This window comes from Nipponia nippon, unplaced genomic scaffold, assembly GCF_047370975.1.
Source record: "Nipponia nippon isolate SJK-2023a ecotype South Korea unplaced genomic scaffold, ASM4737097v1 scaffold_6, whole genome shotgun sequence".
In the NCBI taxonomy this organism is placed as follows: Eukaryota; Metazoa; Chordata; class Aves; order Pelecaniformes; family Threskiornithidae; genus Nipponia; species Nipponia nippon.
The window spans coordinates 73,525,585-73,545,252 of NW_028262380.1; the positions used below are offsets into that span (position 1 = coordinate 73,525,585).

Sequence of the window (19,668 nt, forward strand, 5' to 3'; positions counted from 1 at the left end):
TGCCAAATGTTTTAATATTGAAACTGCTTTTGATCCCAGAAAGGTTCATACTGTTTATTTCTCTTTTACCACCCAAAATGCACAGGTACATTCTCAATGCCTGAAAACATCTCTCCGGAAAATCAAGACACAGCCGTCTTCCCTACCATTTTTTTCTTGTCCTCAGTCACCCATCTGAATGTAAATGCAGTTACAGTATGCCTCACATCCATAAGAAATCTGCACATTAATATGTAGTTTTAAAGAGATAGTCTCAGAGGTACCTCTCGAAATGGATTAATGGGCAAATTGGAAGCAAATCAATTGAAAGTACATGATAAATGTTATTTAATTCATTCTATGGCTTTGCTATTCACACACATTCATCTGTGCAGGCAGACACTCACATACATATGAAATGAAACCCCACTTTCAAAGTATAACTGCAGGGAAAGCTGCACTGAGAAAGAACAGTAAAGCATTATTTTACAGCATGCAAGTTTATGGGTCACGAGAGATCATGCAACATTTGTAAAGATTATCCCAACGATAAGGCTCTGTGGTTTTATTTACTGAAGTCTAGATACATTTAGACACTTAGGAGTTCTTAGAAAGATAACCACAGCTCTAAGACAAGAACAGAACAGCCACCTGGCAGATTTTATAAAATCTCACAATACAACAAACTGTATTAGAGTTTCATAATTCATGAAGGAGCAATATCCCCTATTGAGCATTATAACCAGTCAAGATAACACCAAGAACAGCTGGTAAGTCTGTCAGCGTGATTTCCCTCTCCTTGACTGCACAGAGATAAATGTATGAAACAGCTGGAAAACATATTCAAAGTATGATTGGCACAGTGTCACAATAAAAGTGCCAGGTAAGCTGATTGCAAAACAATAGCTTTATTTATTTCTCATCTAATTTGTAACAAGACTTGTATGTGGATGGAAATGGTAAACAAAGTGATAATACATTTCTTTGTACCTTTACGTAGATGCCATAAATGCAAAAAGAGAGGTCTTGTGCTAAAAGTTGCAGTGTTAAAAAAGTAAAAAATAAATGTGTGAGTCTTCTCATCATTGCTTTAATGGCAAAGCATTTTTCATCTTCAGGTCACTGTGTATAAAATGACAACACTTTTGCCTCTATGCCTGTATGCCTGTTGATAGTTTGCACAGCACGAGATTGCAAGTTCTGCCATGAGTCAAATGTTCACAATAAAAAGGCACTCCTTGGCTGCACATTCTGCAGAGAAAGAAGTAGCTTATGCTTTACTAATATATATGTAACTATATATACAATAATATATATATACTGTACCCAATACAATTCAAAGCTGAGCTGACAGTTTTCAATGGTATTGTAATATAACCAGTAAAGAGTAAAATACATCAAGAAACCAATGTTTTTAGAACACAGAAAAACTCTTTGCACAAAATGTTCTAATTTGCTAGCAGACCACAAAAATCTGAGGGTGGGCGTCTTTACTGGTACGTCACAGGACATGATACTGTACAGGAACCTGCATGCTCTGTCTCCTTGCATTTCCCATTTGTTTCCTCATCAGACTAAGAAGAAAGGCATGTGAAGAGAGAACTGATATCCCCTGCTTCTATTTCACACCTTTGCAGGTCACAGAATCTAGCATCCACTTGGCACCTGTAAAATAGCTTCTTTATTTTCATGGAGATAACTATTATAGAAGCAAAAGTTTCTTCTCTACCCCTTTTATCTGTAGTGTTCTGCTAGCTTTTGTTCACACAAAGAAGCCAGAAAGGATTAGATGACTCGGTCCATTACAGGTTCAGAATAGGGAAAAAACCGTTGTCTTCCTTGTACCGGAGAATGACTGACAGGAAGATAAAATTACCAAAATGCCTATCAGAGTACCTCTATAAGCAACAGAAGTAACGGTGCCTGAAAGTTAAAAAGTTTTTGACATTTGAGAAATAGTGACGCACTGGAGAACAGTGAAGTTTCTATTCCTGCAGCTTTTTTAAAGGTGTAGAAGGTTAAACAAATATCTGACAGAAGAAACCAACCAAACAAACATTGATTTAAATCATCCTGCTTTGGGACAGAAAGATGTACTTGATCTATAAGGATCCAGGTATATTTGCCTAATTCCCACAGATCTCTGTCTTCCAGCTGGATTCTTCTTTGGTAAGATGCTAATTGAATGAAAGGTTTTGTTTTTTTTCCTGTTGCTGGGATTCTCACAATCTCTTTCTTTCACACAGACAGATATTCTGGTACGTGCAGGAACTGAGATCCCAGCTTAGCCTCAATCAGGGCATGTTTTTAATGAACCTTTTGGAAACTCAGTATCCTTCAGACCACTACCCTTTTTAGATAAGACTGCCATCAGTTAGCAGAGCCTTACGTTTTTAAGGGTCATTCCTTTAGGAAACACGATTAATTATTTTCAGACAAAAAATATTTTAGACTTCAGGTTTCAGTTGAATTTGACCCTTTTGTTTCTAATATTTACTCTACACTATTGGATGCAGTGAAGCTACTGTTAGATTTGGTTGCATATACACAGGCATCACACAGGGATGATTAATGGTTTCTGTTCACGTGGCATTGCCAAAACTCCCCTTTCCTGTGCAGGACAGCAGCAAAAAGATGATATATTGCAAGGAGTTCAGAGTTCAGAGAATGCCATCTAAATTGATTACCAGTTTGGAGGGACTGATTCATCAAGCAAAACTTGAAATAATTACATATGCACAGCTTTGCCTAAACAAGACCTAATAAATTAATAATCAAACACTTATAAATATTTTAACATTGATAAAGTGATCTCAATTAAAAAGTCAATATTTGCATATCTTAACCACACTGTGTCATCCCAGGTCGTGACATTTGCTTAAAATGAGCTCTAACTGCAGCCTGAAGGGTAGAACTATACAGAAACGGACTGAAAAACCATCAGCTTAGCATTAACAAAATGGTAGTATAGTTCTGATTGGTAGTAACTTGCAGCTGTTCAGAATTAATGGTTACACAGCAGTGCCCCATGCTTGCAGGGACATTGCAAAAAGCAGTGGCTCCAACTGAATTTCAGAGGCATTAAGAATGAAACTTTACCTTCCTCCTCAGAAAGCAGCAGGGTGTACACTTTAAAAGGCCATCCCATTTTGAGCATTTTAAAAAACACTTTGTATAACAAGGCAGAAAATTCACTAGCAATTCAATGTGGACAAGGGCAAAAGGAAAAAAAGTCTTTCAAGCTGGATGCCAAAAAAAACCCAAAAGCCCAAAACCTTGAAGAGCTAGTTAAAAGCTGAAAGACTTTCTTTTCTCCAGCTATAAAACACTGCTCCAAACTCAGACGCATGAAAGATGGTGAGAACACCTTTGCTACTATATTCAGTGATTTGCTTTTTTTCCTGAAATAAAGTTTCACATATTTGTGCTACAATTTACTACTTTTTATTTATTAGCTTTAAAAATATCATGTTTGTAATTGAATAAAAGTGATATCTTACATGCTATAACAATCATCAACAATAATGGTAAGAACTAAATATACACCCAAACGTCTCCTTTTGGTGCTATGGGAAACCATACATCAACATTCAAGACAATTGAATGTTTATCTGTTTTGCTGCTTCGTTGCAAAATTTTTTTTTTCCCTTGTTCAGACACAGAATGTTTTTCATTCATGTTTAAGTGATCCAGAAAATATCTTTGTTTTTTCCACTCTCAAAATGGCCTAGGCACCTAGTGAGTCTGTTTCATCAAACCCATTTGATTTAAAGCAGTAGTTTTTGTATAGTTTCTGTTTTAACTCACCATTGCATATCATTTCCATACATTTTCATTTTAGAGAAGAATAATTTGATCATTCTTTCATGTTCTAACTAATTAATATGACTTGCTAAAGTTTTATGGTTTGTGGCTTTTTGCATAAAATTGTTTGTTTCTTTTGAAAAAAGTCTACCCTTAGCGTTATAAAGATACACAGTTACAAAAAAGAATACTACTAGAGTTTTAAATAAAAACTTGCATTGTATTTTAAATGTTAGAGTTGCCAAATTTGGCTGAGTAATTACAGAGGTATGTGGTAGCATTAAAATACTCAGTTGGGAACGTTATAAGAATTTAGAGCATAAACAATGTAACCTCAGCTGTCTAAACGCAGTCTATTTGAGTATCCAGGTAGAGAGATCCTTGTTTTGATACGTGCCCCAGCTGCTCCGTATGGGTCTCACAAACTAGGTGTCTTTTGACCAGTGCAGAACCTAGCACCGTCTCTTCTCTTGGCCATGCTGGAGCATTTCCCTTGGCCCCCATCTTGACACCTATTCGTTAGGGGGGGTAGCCCTGGCTCACCCACTTGCCTACTGCTTTCCTAACACTACTGCTGACTCCTCAGAGATTTAAACAAACCCTTTCCCAGGTCTCGATTTTCTATTTTAAAGCATCACATAAGGATGAGGTAGGAGAAGGAAACATAAAAGAGAAACTGAACAGAAGCGTAACTTTCCACATTTGAGTACATCATCTGTTTTTAGATAGTAACAAACAGTTAAGGAAAAAATAAAAAGAAGCTCTGAACACAGTTACCTAATTAGTTTCCCCAATACTGGAGTCTAGTTCCCTTCTCTGTGTGGTCACGGCTGCTCCAAATCACAGAACCAGTCAGTCAGGCACAGTCTCATGTGAAGTGTAGACCTGTAAATACAATTTTTGCAATTCCTAGCAGACAGCCACAGGCTTTTTGATGACCTGACCCAACAGTGCCAGGTCCCAGGGCTGGGCTGGACTTGCCACGGGCCCAGGCAGATCTAGCTGTGATAAAGGGCAAATGATCATTGCCTCCCCTGCACTGTTAGTAATTGTTAAAGCATCATCTGGACAGACAAACTTAAAGTTCCATATATACATACACACATATATATGGGATGCCACCTTTTGCTGACAGCAAGAGTTTCAATGTAACAGAGCACACAATCATAAACTTCAGTAGTTTTTATTCTTTTGTCCAAATGTTCTTTAAGATGGCTGATAACAGACACCCTTTAAATAGTATTCAACCCCCTCCAAAAATAATAAAGCTTTGTTTTCCTCTCAAACAATTTTGATGTTTCTAGTAAGCAGTTTATGCTACAAATTTCCCTTCTGCATCAATTATTCACTGGAATGAAAGAATCTACTGGAGGGAAAGAAAAGAATCCACCTCAGAGTATTCTTCCACCATCTGCTCTTTCATAGAGATGGCTGTCAAATCACCTTCACTGAAGCACTGAATTGCACAGCAAAAGCGTCATTCATTTTTTTTAATCTTCACCTGAGATTAGAATGGGGAAATCGCAGAGGGTTCATCCATAGATAACTCATCTCATGGGACTTCTCTAAGTGCATGTTTTTTCCTTCCCTCTACCAGTGCTGAAGAATAGCACGTTTGCTGCGATCATTGTCCTTGTGACAGTTACGTGACTGAAGCTGATAATACCATATAAATAATACCAACAGTGCTTTGGCAGTAATTCTTTTAAACATCCAAAATATGGAGAACTGGGCCAGGGCAGGCAAAGTGACATTTGTTCTTAAAGATTGAAATTATAGTACGTTGTTCTTCTGATATGTTTCAAAATGGACAGTTAATAAAGTATACCTCAAAAGGCAGGAAAGAGACTGGGAAGACAGAAAATCTGAGCAAGAACAACTGCTGACAGTATAAAACCATTCAGAATGTCTAAGACAAGGCAATATTATATGAAACACTCTGAGACAATGTCATGGTGTAAACCAGAGGAACGGCATTAAATAAAATGTAGAACAGACAAGTACAAGGCAAGGAACACTTGCAGAACTATTTCAACCATTTAAACACATTAAATTAGATGAGGCAATTGCTTATGGCACCTAGAACAAAATTATACCTTCATAAAAATCAATGAGTGTTACCCACTAACTAAGAACAGGATTCCACTAAACGGTCAAATTCATACCTAAATTGTAATTCTGTAAAACTGAAGTAATCCAAATACCCCCAATCATTGTGATTACATATATATAATTGAGTATTAACTGACCGCCTTTGAATAGCAATGATAGCTAATTGAAGATATCTCCCAACATAGAGCAAGGGTTAAAATATAAAATAAAATGATTCAGTTGTTACTGAGAAGAGATTAGGGAACTAGTTTAATTCATTTCATGGGCCAAATCCGTTCATTACTATAACTGGAAAGATACATAGGGTATGAATTTATTTTTGGTTTCAGCTGTTATTTCTTGAATTCAATAGCATAGTTATTGCTACCATTCCTAAGGAGGCTTGTTGGTAAATACATTAGCTTGCACAATATAATCAACAGGGGGAAGACAGAAGAGGAAGAGTTCAAGGAAATCTTCCCATCCCCAAAATGAATTTCTTAGCTCCCCACTACCAACAGTCAAATCTATCGTTCTGCCCTATTCCATGTTGCTTGTTTGATTGCCATTCTTCTTTCCTGTTACGGGTTGGAGAACCCATAAGTGCATTCCGGACCTAATACATCACATTCCAGTAACTCAGTCACGCAGCCCTTTACTGTTTCACAGCCTGCATTGGCATTAAAATTCCATTCTTATTTCTGTGACAGAGACTGTAACAAGAATAGGATTGGTAAACCAGGAAACTGTTAAGATGGTGATTGTAATAGTGAAGGGGGAAAGAAAAAAGTAATTTTCCCCTATTCTTATACTCAAAAGATTACACTTGCGCTCCTTGAACATATGCAAAGAAATCCGTGATGTTGGTAAGAAACAGAAATGTCTGAGAATAGTAATTTATAAAGATATCAGACTCCTCTTGAACATATACACATATGTAACCAAACTGACTTTTAATTAGCATACTATATCAGAATTCATATACAGTCGAAGTGTTAGTAATGTTAAATTTTTTCCAATGCAAATTCAAAGCGAAGCATCATCTGTGAAACTGTTGCAATGGAGCAGAAACAGGTTGGGTATTTTTCTCCCCAGTGCAATTTTCTGCCTCAATGGAGAAGCACACATTAAAAGCTGGTTCATAGCATTCCAAGATTCTTTGTAATATTGTAAGATTTATTAAAGATGATGTGGTATTTCTTATGCCTTTTGTTCTAACTTTAACAGAAATTATTTTCAGCCAAACAAGCAATTGGATATTATCTCTATCCTGTGGCATTTCACTTGGACTAATGTACTGAGACAACACACTAACAAAGATCAACTTCTAAGAGAATCAAAGAAGGATATACAATAGACAGCTTTGTTACAAGCTGGACCAGCTCATGCAGCAATGAGTTTTACCTCTGTTAATGAACAATAAATGAACATTTTTCATTGAACACATCTGATTTCCTTAGTGGTTCTTGCTCGTTTTTTCAGTTTATAGAACTTCATACACTGCAGTTCCTCACGTGAAACACAGCAGTGAATCAAATCAAGCATGACTGGATAAGTATCTTCTAAATTTAAGAAACAGATCATGAACATTTGAATTACAAGCAAAGCAGTTTCATTCATTTATACTGAAGTTAGAAACATCCATCCTCCACTGGGTGATTAGCGGCATGAGTATCACAGAGGCGCCAGCTGTTTATAAACTTTAAAAATGCAACTCCTCTTGCAAGTATCTACCATAGGCTATGATCCTGATGAAACGCGAGATGCACATAAACATTTAACAAAACACCAAATTCAGTGAACATCTTTTAATTAAGTACTGTAGTCAGGTTTTTTAGCCTTCTCTTGATGGATTCCTTAAAAAGCTTCAAAACAGCAGGAGTCATCAGAAAATCAAACTCTATCATACGGAAAAGATCATGATGCATCATTCATGTTTTTAAAACCTACATTCTGAAGTAGGATGCCTCCAGCATTGGTTTTGTGCATGTAACCCTAATTTATGCCTAAATTGAGCTGGGATTCCTGAATTAAAAGCTGTTCTCCCTGTAAATTGAAGAAGCTTGATCAAAATACGTATTTTCATAACACACCTCCATGACTCCGCAGAAGCAGTTAGCATATAATCTAAAAAGAGTTTTGAGCTATTGTCTCCCCACCTACATGCATATAGTCCTGCTCACGACTGCTCAGATGATGGATATTAGTATAGTCTGAGGTCTAGATACACCAAGATCTGACACATACAAGGGTCTCCTCCACTTCTGCAGGAGACATGATATTTCCTACCACTTTTAAGGTCTTCTAGAAGAGCTGAGATTTTCTACAGCTCATAGCTTTCCTAGTGGCTGCTTTTGGCTCCCATTTCACAATGTTCATGTTACTTATGCCTTGTGAAAGGAACCTCAGTATCTGACACGTACTTTAGTATTTCTTATTGATGCTGAAAAGGTATGTGTTCTAATGCCAAACCTTGAAACGCTCTAACTACCTTCTTGGATCGTGTCAATTGGTTTGAAATGTCATTTGGGGACTCAGAAAGAGAGAAAAAAAAACCACAAACCATCTTGGTTACTTCCAATAAACAGTTCCTTGTTCCAAATCCTCTTTTCTAACAACAGAACCATTGTACACTACATAACTAGATAACTCTATACTCTGTACTCAGTACTGTTACGGACTAATATGTTTAATCAATTGTCTTAAAGTTTATTAATTACTGCAGCGAACATAATTTGATATTATCAACTAAAACTCAACGTATCCTTTCTAACAGTAATCTTGACCTTTCAGAGAATTGTTAATTATTTTTACTTGGTATTTCAATAACTCATATACATATCATCAAGGTCAGGACACAGACAAAATACTGCATAAGGGAGTCTAAGTAGATCCTATATATAGTTACTAAAATGTATTGAAATCTGGGAATAATTTTGGATAGTTTTCAGGTGATAACATAGGATTAATTAACAACACTGCAGACAAAATACCTAAAAAGGATTAGGATATAGTTATAAAAAAAGAATGTCTGTTTTTTGCATTAATGCCATCTTACCGAATTAAATCATTTGGCTCTGCAGTATCACAAATTGGAAGGAGATTAAATAAATCTTTTTTTTTGTTGTTAAAATTGAGATCATCCATCAGATATCACTTAAAGCTACAAAATCTGTTATATGAACTACTTGCACCTTTGCTTTTTCCAGATTCACAATGCATAATCCTTCTTGCCACAACAGAAGAAAAAAGTAAATATGGTGGCTTTCAAAACATAAGCTCTGAATAATTCTCAGAATTTTTTGGCCTTATGTCACCTCCCCACAATTGCCCAGAGCAATTAATCATGAACGTGGCACTTGTAACAAGTGTGAGAGAAAACAGAATGAACTTGACCAACAAGGTGGCCTTATTTCGGCAATTACAAAAATACAGCACCAGGGAAACTTTGAGACTTGTTCTAAATTATACTTAAGGTGGATGATCACATTTTCACCCTCCTCGTATCTTTCTTCTTCCTTCCTCAGATATAATCGCTAGAGCAAAGTCTAGACAGAGAGTACGTAATATTTCATTCCAATATCTATTATAAAAATTAATATATTTTTTTATTCTATTATACATTATGATCTGTTATGTGTATGACATGAAAGTTTTTTAGGAAATGTTTCCCTTTCCTGAAGTTATGTATTACCTCTCTCAACCTTAGTAAAGTTATATGCATGTATCTGAGAGCAAATCAGAATATATGACTTTGGAAGCTCTCTAATTAGAAAATTACAGTACTTTTAAAACCCAGAGGCACCATAATTAATTGCTGTTCTGTATATCTTTGAAAGTTTTATGAATTTTTTGGTTAAAAGTGAAAAAAAAGCATGTTTTTTTACCACTTCAAAGCTTTGTGAGAGCATCTTAACTTTTAAAATAATTAGTTATCTCACCCAGGAATGACAAATTTTTCTAGGGCAAACATACTTTGTGCAGAAGTATGATAAAAGTAATGTTGTACCTTGCACATTTCAGTGCACACGGGGGGGCGGAGGGGTGGGGGCAAGACATTTGAAAGAAAGTATTTTTGGCATGGAAGATCAATAATACTTTACAGTGCTTTCTTATTCTGAAATAATATTTTCATGATACGATGCTAGTGAAGTTAATAATTGGCTTATTATATCTGGATTTTGTTTAATTTTTTGCTACATTTTTCATTACACTGTCACTTTCACACATTTGTAGGAAAACATTAGCCTTGCAGAAGTCATCCTGAAATATGAATTGCACTAAAACGAGAAGCAAGGAGAAAACGAAATGCATGTCTGAAAGTAGGCTTCTTACCCTTCTCTATATGGATTTATTCTATTCTAATGGCTTTCGTTAACAAGACAATTTTCATTGAATGGAACAAGTAACAGACTGATGAAGACAGATCATCAGAAAACTTCTGTATCTTCACAAATGCTGTTTCACACTACTCTGTCAATTTTGTGCTCTCCAATTATTTAAATCTAAAAAAAAATACGTGATGAACACTTACTGGTTTGGTGAACGAGCTAAAAAGTTGAAACACTAAGGAGCTGGACATCTATATCCATAATAGTGTAGGTAGTGCTTTGGAGCTGTGAAGAACTGTAGTATCTTGCCACATCTACTGACAGGGTAATGGAGAGGACAGAATAAGATAATTCATATATTATCACTAGAACTTGTCTCCAGTACAAGATTCACTAAGATGGAATTTATTATTTATGCTATTTTTGTAGATTATGGGTCAGTGCTTTCCGATTATATTACAAGCAGTTTAGAGATGCATGATGCACTCCGAAAAGAAATAAAACTGTCAGACCAGTTGCTTCTAAGGCTTTCGGACCGATATCAGACATCAAGATTGCAAATACCGCTCTTCTAAATACAATTTCTTTTTTATTATGCTGTGCAATCAAATAAACACAGGCTTTGCTGCTTCTTTTCTGAAGAGAGTTAGAAAATTGAAACATCAGAAATTTAAATCAGAAGTCTTTTAGGTTTAGGCTAGCATTTTAATAATCACCTCACTGTATCTTAATATGTCACCACAAGGGGCAATTTTTCACCTACTATACCACCTACACTATTTTAACACGTCTCCCTTTCACATGTTTTATACTCCTCAGCCTTGTACATTCACATCAGAAGTATATGCTAATGTATTCAACAGATTATCCAGCCTACTGTTCCACTGTGCAAGATTATTAGAGAGTTGCTCTCCTCATTTGCCTGCACTTTATCCATATCTCTTCTAACACATCTTCAGGGGTTAATGTTGACAGCTTTGGGGAATGTAATTGGTACTTAGTGAACTATGCAAATCTACTATTAGGCAGGAGTAACAATGCAAGTAAATACCCTTGTTTACCTAGACATAAGTTCTAATTTTGCATTCAATAGGGAATAAACCTCAAGTTTTAAGTTTCCAGTAAAAAATAGAACATATAATAATTAATTGCATTCAAAATACTAGAAACTTCCTTTTCCTAGCTTTCTTGGGTGGTGTGTGTGCGTGATTTACTTTTCCATTGAAACGGGTAGTTTAGAGCTATTAGAAATACGATGTCACTTTTTTCCAATATTGCTTTTCTAGAGCCTTCTGGTTTGTTATTTTTGCATCATTTTGACCTTACATTTTCATCTGCATACATTTAACCGTGGTGTAAATTAGGCCAGCTTCTTTCCTGTAAGAAGCCACAATGCATTACCTCACAGTGAACAAGATTTAGCCTTTTCATCATCTTTGACAGATGATTTCTATGTAGGACCAATGGTAAGGAGAAAGTCCTTTCCCCCCGCAGGATCTTCTGTTACCAGTTATAACTTACATGAACCCTCCAATAAAGGTTATCATTTTCTTCACACATCCAGAAACACTGTTCTCAAGTCGCCTCATACAAATAACAGTGTAAAACCGCAAGCATAGGACACCATACTCTTCTTGCAAAGGTTATAGGGGCTGCACCAGCTGTGCTGGAAGCTATACTAGAAGAACCCAAAAGCTCAGAGAAGAACACAGTTCTGTCTTTCTCACAGGACACACAGACTGCTAGTTGTGCAAAGGGAGCTTGCAGGTGTCATGAACTATAGCTGCTTTTCTCAAAGAAGCTGCAAGCTGCTCCAGACACATTTCAAATAGGTTAAGACTTCAACAAGACTTCAAACCCAAGAGAGTAAGGGCAAAATTTTACAGACTTTGCTCCGTTGGCTAAAGCTTCTCATCTACAAATACATCCTAAATGTGAGAAACTCCCCCCACAAAAATGAGGTGTTTATTATTGTAAAAATGTTTTATAAATTTACCTTTTCTGATGCAGAAACATTTTGTCAGAAGATTCCCAGTTGACCATCATCTCTTCTAGCCTCCACTCACCTGTGTGAAAAAGAGTTCAGGGAAAATTAGTAGATGGTGGAAGAAAAGCTTGTTAGTTAATGCGCTTAACTTCCAAAAATGAGTAGCATGGCCTCTTTGCAAATAATTTAGAGTAAGATTTAAGAATTAGTTTCAAGACAAGGCATGAAAAAGAACAATTACATATAGTTATTCAAATTGTGTCTAATCTTAATTGCAGTTGGGAGCACAAATGTGACAAGTCTTATTTCAGAAAAGGCTGCAGAGCAAAACAGTGGGATATTCAGAAAAACACATCGGGGAAGAAGACTTCATATGTTTGTTGTTTTAAGTCATGAGTAACAATACATTAAAATATTTCTTCTGTAGAAGTGATGATGCAGGATGGTCATAAGAACAGCCTGACACCACCTCTTTACTAAAAAAAAAAAAAAAAATCCAGATATTTTCCCTTTGTTATGGGCATTATTTCAATATCTGTTTTGCACGCTGGTTTTGGTTAGAGAGATAAACATCCTGCGAGTTTATAGGCTCTAGAAAGAGCTAGACAATATCCTCAGGTGGTTCTAAAGAATACATATCAGCTCAATCAACAGTATTTTTCTCCTAGCATACTAAGTAAATATAAAAGTTATCCAAATAAACAGAGAGATATAAGTTCTTCTTCTGAGAATGAAGCTTTCACTTGACAAGGAAAAAAGAAACTTTTCAAGTACTTACTACTTTAGCTTCTCTCTGAAGGATATTGGTTTATCGGAAAATTTACCCACAAGGTATTTTTAATGAGCTACTGAAAAGATTTTTGTGCAAGAAAAGTTTAATACAAAGGCAATTTGTTTTAGTAATTTACATCTGTTTTCTATGTACTCAGGCTGAATTCACTTAAATATTTATTCAGCCTTTATGTTTCCTTTTGGCTAGAAATAAAGTGGGTTAAACTTATCTAAAATGCAACTTTACTCGAAATCTGTATGTAAACTCTCTGTAAATTTCTTGTTCCAGTATCTGTTCACAAACAGTTCCCCAACTTAGAGTTAAACACTGTAAGGGAGCACGTAAAAATAAATTTAAAAAAAAAAAACAAAACAAAACAAAAAAAACAACAAGTGGAATTGAGGCAGAAGGAGAAGAACTGCAGTAGGAATATCAGCCCAGAAGAGATATTCCTGGCTCCCAGGACACTGTTCAGCTGATTCTCAAAGAAAACACTTAAATTTTTAATATTAATGCAGATGCACAAATTGGGCCATCTGGAATAAAAGCAATAAGTTTATCAACCCTTGGTTGCAACAGCTTTTTATCATATGCCATATGGAAACAATTATTCAAACCTCACACAACAAAACACCTGATACTTCAGTCATTTTGTATTCTATAAAATACAGGTGCTTTAACATTCGGAATGTACTGTATGTAAGGTAATGCATATGTATAGTCACACTTTAGTGAGAGATCAAATGGGAACGTGGTCTATGTAACACCTAAAGAAGCAGCTGAAATCCAAAGCATTCAAAAATACTATGTAGCATGCTCTTGTAAACGTTCTTTCTTTCCTTAGACAAATGCCGTAAACTTTTGATAAGAAACAGAAGAGTTTGTTCTGAGCTATCACTATAAGCCCAAAACTATGAAATGTAAAAGTACTGCAATTATTTGATGTACTTCTGTTAATAAAAGCTGCATTTCATTAACACACAGCAGTATTTCTAGAATAAAAAAAAAGTAAAGGGACATAGAGAATATTCACCTACTATTATTCATTAGTTATATTTAAAAAGTGTCTCAAGTCATGCCCCACAATCTGGCAAAAAGATGTTACAGCTGTTACCAGGATTCTGTGTTGGCCCTTCCTCTTGCATTGGCCCCATATGAAATCATTGTTTGCTACAAGACTGTGATGTAACATAAACACAGAAGTCCATAAAATTTGCTTCTAAAAGTAGATTAATAAGATTTTAGTCAGTACCAGAGTACAAAGAACGTTAAAAAGATATGATCTTTATTTTTTTCACTACATAGAATGCAACAGACAAAAAGTAAAAATAAATATATTGACCAACACAAAAGCTTTCTATTTTATCCTATTCTTTTGCCACCAATTTGAGAAAAGACAGCCATGTAATACTGAGACAATTCAACATCTTGGTATTGCTCTGGATGGACTGAGCCTTACCAAGATCAATTGGCAAAAATACCACACAGCATTTCAGAAAACCATAGGAGACAGCTACCCTTGTTTCTGCTTTAAGCTAAGAACAATTCATAGGAGTCTGCCCAATATAAACAGAGAAACTTTGCCTAAGTATTGTTTGAAAAGAGGCTCCTTCAGGTAAGGAAGGGATCTTCTGCACATAGAAATAAAAGACATCAAGCCCATAGTAGAAGAAGAATATTTTTGGAATGATTATTTATTAAAACATAAAATAAATTTTAGGCAAAATTACCAAGCTCTAAAAATTAAGAAAAAACCCAAATAATGATGATGCATTAAGCCTTCTGTATATGCATGATAATTTAATTATAATAGATTGAAGGAGTTCCTCAGACTAAAACAAAAGTCACACAGATAAATTGCTAGCAGGTTAAAACATATAAACATGTTTAGAATTTATGATATAGCCCCATTCAGCTTCAAGTTTGCCCAAGGGAAATGGTTGAAATTTTGCAGCTTGGAGAGAAGATAACAATTTTCCATGCACGTGCACTGTGAAATCTTCAAATATAAGGTGCTGGTTTTGCTTTAAGCTTTACTTTGCGTTTTGGAATTTAAAAGACAAAAAGTAATTTGTCTTTAAAATTCAGCAATCCATAAACTTTAATGGCCTGATGTTTGTTATGCTAAGTGGAAAAAGTCTCCAGTTCAGTTTTCAATACAACTTGCAATAACAGTCAATCAACAGGATTAGTTTTACATTCAATATTATCTTAGGAAACTAATAAAGTTCAATTAACATTCTTAAACTGTTCCAGATAGAAATGGTAATATTACTAAGGTATAATCAAGATACATGGTTTAATAAAGAGCCAACAGTAAGCGTAGTTTTGTTTGATTTCTTAACAAAGTACACTGTTTTAATAATTTATCCTCTGGAGTGTTTCAAATTTAGAAAATTTGGATGTCATAAAAAGTAGAAATAAAATTAATCTTTATATACTGGATTCTTTTAGTAAATAGAAACAATCAGAAAGAGGCCATCTAATCCTACATTTTTGGCCTCGTGAAGTCCTCAGTGTTTCATTTGAGTAGCATGCAGCTGAAAGTACTGCTAAGATTCTACAGTCTAACACATGCCTTGTTCTTATAAACAGCGACAACTACTACTACAGCGCATTTGATGTTGGGCAAAATATTTGAAACTTCTTAAAACTGAAAAAAAGGTGATTATACGCAAGTAGAGCATGTATTCTAGAGAAAAGAGTACTACGGAGTATGAGAACACCATCTGAGGTAAACAGAGGACTAGCAACATTTGCATACATAGACACGTTAGAAATCGCTCATTTGCCAAGAAGCTGATTATCGTGAAGAATGAAATGAACTAGTGCTGATTGTTGAAATACTCCAATTATGTGATAAAAATACCCCTGAAAAGCAGATCCGTAATGAAACACTTTGAAAAAAAGATGTACAGATAGAAAAAGATTAGAGCCTGCACAAGAAAGCGTATTTGACCATTTGTTTGATATTAGATAACGAATGTCAAAGGATCAAAGATTCCCAAAGGTTTTAATGCGATTATAAAAGATCTGCCTTAAATGCCTCTGAAAAAAGCCAATTTCAAGCTGTCCATCAACAACACCTGATTGTTAAGGGGGTTGCAGACATGTAAAAGCTCCACCTGTGTGCCTACACATTAATATGAATATCCAAATATAACTTTTGCAGTCTGCCCAGAAGCTGACATTTGATATTTAGACCACCAGACCTAATCCTGAAAAAACGAATACGTACATATAACCCAGATATATTTCCTTACACAAAATAAAAATTTTCTGAAACTAAATAAAATAATAAATTAAATGAAATCCCTACGAATTAGTAATACAGATATCAATTTAATCTCTGGAGAGATGCTAACATATTTATGGCATTTAAAATACAACTGGCCATGCACTCAAGCACCCCAAACAAACCTCATCAACCTGCTCTATCGATTTTTTTTCATCTTCAGATAAGGCTTGCTTCAGGGACTTTGTTCCATGTCATTAAAAATTATTGGACACTATTACACTATTTTGATCTTAATGGTTATCAACCAGCAGTTCCAGCTACCTGGGATCGATCAATACCCCAGTTTCAATTAAATCCTGAAGTACCTTAGTCTTCCCAACTAGAACTGGATGCTGGTCACCCCTGTCTGCCTTCCTGGTCCAAATCTGATGGTAACAGTGTTACTTAGCATTTCATCCTTGCAATGGTCGTTCATGCTGATGAAGCCAAGAACAGACAATGTTTCTTAACTCAGGCTAGTGACCGAATACACGCTTTTGCTTCTTCTGACTCCTAGGTTGGCTTAGTAAGGTGCTCAAACAATTCTTTTAGTGACCTATCTGTATGTTTTTGACATCAGCAACTACTTCTTTTGATCACCTTGCAGTGCATGCATCTTTGTCTTATTTTGTCCTTTTCTGACCCTTTCAACTTCTGATAAAGAAACACTATTTTCCTTGTTACTTCCAACAGGGGCTCCACCTGCTTTTGCTTCTTTTCCTACCTATCCATAAGGTCTTGACTAAACATACCTCACTCACCAGCTCCGGGATACGATCATTTTATCATCCTTGCACCTCTCTGACCCCAATGTATCCGCAAAGAGAATTAATAACATTTATAAATGGCTTGCACCTCTAATGCAGACAAAGTCCTCGCCCTGGGCAAAGCTACAGGTGCCTTGCACCAAGAGAAGAGCCCTTCTGCTGTGAATCCAATGCAGATGGAGCACCATATTTCTACCCTTACTTTAACTCATAGTTTGTAAATTGGAGGTTTCTACTAGGTTGTATTTCTCTTAGGCATTTTGTAACAGCAGACCAAGAAGACTTTTATATAGTTGTATTTAATACCTGCATTACTTTTGAGATATAGTGCTTTTGTGATCAGTAGAATACAATTAATGGTCAATACAACATTTGAAACTGAAAAATTCAGGGTCCAGGAGTTAATTCATAGACATAACATGACTTTACACCTAGAGCTGAGTAGGTTGCTAAACTTAACTGTGAAAGTCAAATTAACTAACTTTGCTTTACATACCATTTTGTCTGCCAACTACAAATTGCTTACTTGAGTTTTGTTCATATCCACAAAATGTCCACAGAAGTTCTTGACTTCTAGCATCAAATTACAGCCTACACTGGATTTGATATTAACATGCATCACCTTGACTAGCTGAGACTTTCCTATGTCCTTGAGGTCCAACTCTAGGAAAGACTGGTTTTTTTCACTTCATTTCTCAATGCAGATAGATTGCAGTATGAATAAGCTATTCTCATCCAGTTCTCGTCTAATAGTACATAGCACAGTATATTCTATTTCCTCCATTATTTATAACTTTTGCTGTTGTGCATTGTCTTTCGCTTATACAAGTGTAACAGCTTTAAAAGAAGAAACTTCTATCTCTAAAAGCAGAGTGGCATTACTACAGAGACGCAGCTTAGCCCTACTTTCAGTTCCAACGTACATGTCATACAGTGAGCACACAAGATAACAAAGGCCCTGAAGCTTGACCTGTTTTCACAGATATATTGATCATGATAAAATCAGATTCATCTGAGCATATTTTAAAATTGTAGGTCCTATACGCCCATCAAAACAAACCTGGAAGGCTTCTCAGAGCGCTACATAACATTTCTAAATTACATCATATTGTGCTTTGTCCATAGAAATCTTTTCAGGGATTCATTGCTAAGTTATGTAATCCCCTTAGCTATACAGCCTAATTATTTTTTCTTTGTAAATGAATACTAGTTCTGCCAAATTCTCTTGGAAAAAAAATAGGAAGTTTCATAGATATTGGCAAAGAAAAACTAGAATAATTTTTTGCCCAGATTCATCTGCCACTATGTATCTTGCCATTAGGAAGGCTCTGAAGGAGACAACAAAAAGGACTGGGAGGAGAAAAGAAAAATAAATATTGAAACAATTACAGCCTATAAGAAGTATGCTTATTCTTTTTTATCAAGAGACCTATTTGAATTGTAATGAGCTTTCTATATAGTTATTTTTACTAAAGGTAGCATGCCTGTTTCTTCACAATGCATTAAGAGGCTAACACTGAAATTGAGGATTATCTTAAACTTTTACTGAGCTACTAAGCATTGGAGACATTTAATATCTTTCACAAGTTGTTTGGTGAATTACTGGGTTAAGCCCTATGCACGAATTCGCCATTATATAGGTGTCAAATCGCAGCACAATATAATGTCTGTGTCTGGCCTGCCTAACCACAGTTATGGCTTTCAAAGCTCACATTAGATTTTGAATGAGTTACCATTTTCTCTTAGTGGTCCACAATATTTTTAAGGTAAGATATCAAAACATAGAATCCTACTTATCTCCATACATGTCATGAAAGAAAACAAATAAGAAAATACCAGTTTTGTATATGTTCTGTACATATGTGTATATTATACCTTTTGCACCTGGCAGTACAATGATTAGAGTCATAAAAGCAACTGTCATAATACAGCATACTCTGCAATGGTTCATACACAATCTGTCACTACTTGCTTTATGTGTAAAGTTAATGTTGGCCAGAACCCTGGCAATCTCATTTGCTTATTTGGAAAGCGTAATATGATTTTTAACTTCTGCGCTAACCCACCAGGAACAATGTAACTTTCCTCCTCAAGGACATCTTCCCCAATAACATAACACTTTACAGTGCAAGGAGACTAGTGGGAATACGTCAGCGGCTCAGGCCTCTGCTTCTGTTTTGCTCCATTTGCATCTGGAAAGTTAGGCTGCCTTGATGTACGTACAAAGCTGGAACAAAAAAGCAGAGCCAACTTCGGCATGGTCATTACATCTAGACCCCTGCCACGTCAGCAATACTGATGCCATCAATGAAGTACAGCAAATGAAGTTGTTGCTGTTGGCATCCTACCTTAGCTTCAGTGAAAAAACAGACCACAATTCATTTTCTCTGTTTTTTGTTCTGTTCTTTATCTCCTTTCTCTGTTGTTCTGCACTCACTTGCGATCCAGAAGCTGACATCGGAATGTACATTAAACTGGTAGGAAAATAACAATTCTTTGCATAAAATACTGTCAATGTTCTTGCCACTTTTCACCAATTCTGGGGGTTTTGTTTGTTTGGGTTTTTGTTTTGTTTTGTTTTTTAGGTGTGAGGGGAGGACAATAACTTTGGCTGAAACTAACATATTAGTTTTAAGTATTCAGAAACTTTTTTTTTAATA

The 19,668-nt window shown here is 35.7% G+C and overlaps 1 long non-coding RNA gene across 1 annotated transcript in view; it reads right to left on the reverse strand.

Moving 5' to 3' along the window:
* Positions 1-19,668, reverse strand: part of LOC148051569 (uncharacterized) — a 294,965-nt gene that overhangs the window by 48,007 nt on the left and 227,290 nt on the right. Inside the window, exon 3 of the long non-coding RNA XR_015699849.1 lies at positions 12,202-12,271. This is a non-coding gene — a long non-coding RNA (uncharacterized LOC148051569). The remainder of the gene's footprint in view (positions 1-12,201; positions 12,272-19,668) is intronic.